The following is a 1475-nucleotide window of genomic DNA, read 5'->3' as shown; positions in this document are numbered from 1 at the left end:
AAAAAAAAAAAAAAAAAAAAAAAAAAAGTATGTATGTTGCTGTCTTAAAATCTGTACTGAGTGCTGGGGATTTAGCTCAGTGGTTCTGCCACCTCCCTCACCAAGGACCTGAGTTCAATCCCCAGTACCCCCGCTCAAAAAGAAAATCTGTACTGAGTACAGATTTTGAGTATTTAAAAATGGTGATTTTACTACTCATAGTGATGTAGGGGAAATGGACATAACTCCCAAACCTGTTAGATATCAAAAACTCGAGTTCATGTTCTCTAAAATCGAAAAGTGAATTCTAGGAACCACAGAGGACCCAAAGTTAATTGTTTTACTGCTTGTTTGTCTGAAATGCCTTAGAGACCCCCGCACACACATAAGCATCTTTTAATCATCAGCGTGTGATTGCCAAGTATGTGCTGCTGACCACTGGCAGACCAGTAGCCTGTCCCTTGCCTCCAGGCTTTGAATGTTAACTCCCCTTATCCCTCTTATAAAAAGGACCTCAGCCCCTGAGCTGGCGCCTCTCTGAGCTACTTGGCTCCGTGGGTGCCATTTGGCCAGACTAATAAAGGTCTGTTTTCCAACTAGTCCGGTGTGTTCCTTCCTGGGTGATTCCTGCTGCTCGTCAAGCTCCTGGAGCAATCGCTGGGCTATAGGCCCAGCATCCTGGAGGCCCTTTCAGCTGTTCAAGCTCCTTGGAGTGGAAATAAGGCCCTAGGTTGCGTCCAGCGCCTTTGTCTTTTGAGGCAGGGTCTCACTGAGTCACTAAATAGCCCAGGCTGGGCTCAAATTTATAATCCTCCTGCCTTGACCCCCCAGAGTGCTGGCATCCGGTCCAGGTACCTTTCCAATCCTGTAGGGTTACAGGAGCCTTTACGCTCAGTTCAACAAATCCAGTGTTGAAAAGGATGGAGCCAGCACTCTGTAAGGAGACCGACTTAGCAGAACTTCCCTAGAAACGCATCAAAATGTTCCCCAAACTCTACATGTGTTCATAACATGGGAACATATAATTTTCCCTAGATGTTTCAGCTGTAAAGTAGGGATAATAATGGTTATCTCACATGATCTGATGTTTAAGCGCTTTGAACTGGAATTAAAAAGTTGCAGTCATCAGCTCACAGATGGTTTAAAACCATGGGAACCGATGAGATAACCCAATGTAGTGGGGGCAACTTATGGCACTCATGGTTTTGTGTTTTTCTTTTCAGACAAAAGATGTTAATGTATGAATTGTTTTTTCTAAACTAAAACCTCAGGTTTAAATGCTGTGCTGGCACTTTACAATAAGTAAGTGGGTTTGGGGCTGCAATTTGGGCACTCATCTCAAACGTTTGCCAGCACTGACCTAGAGAGAAGGCTGAGAAAAGATTACTGCACTCCTTTCAAACCTTTCCTTCTCATTTGCACATTCAGCTACTCTGTATATATGTGCATGGTGTGTGTGTGTGTGTGTGTGTGTGTGTGTGTGTGTGTGTGTGTGT

This window comes from Fukomys damarensis, unplaced genomic scaffold, assembly GCF_012274545.1.
Source record: "Fukomys damarensis isolate Sample0158 unplaced genomic scaffold, DMR_v1.0_HiC HiC_scaffold_33, whole genome shotgun sequence".
Lineage (NCBI taxonomy): Eukaryota > Metazoa > Chordata > Mammalia > Rodentia > Bathyergidae > Fukomys > Fukomys damarensis.
Note: the sequence above shows the minus strand (reverse complement) of the source record.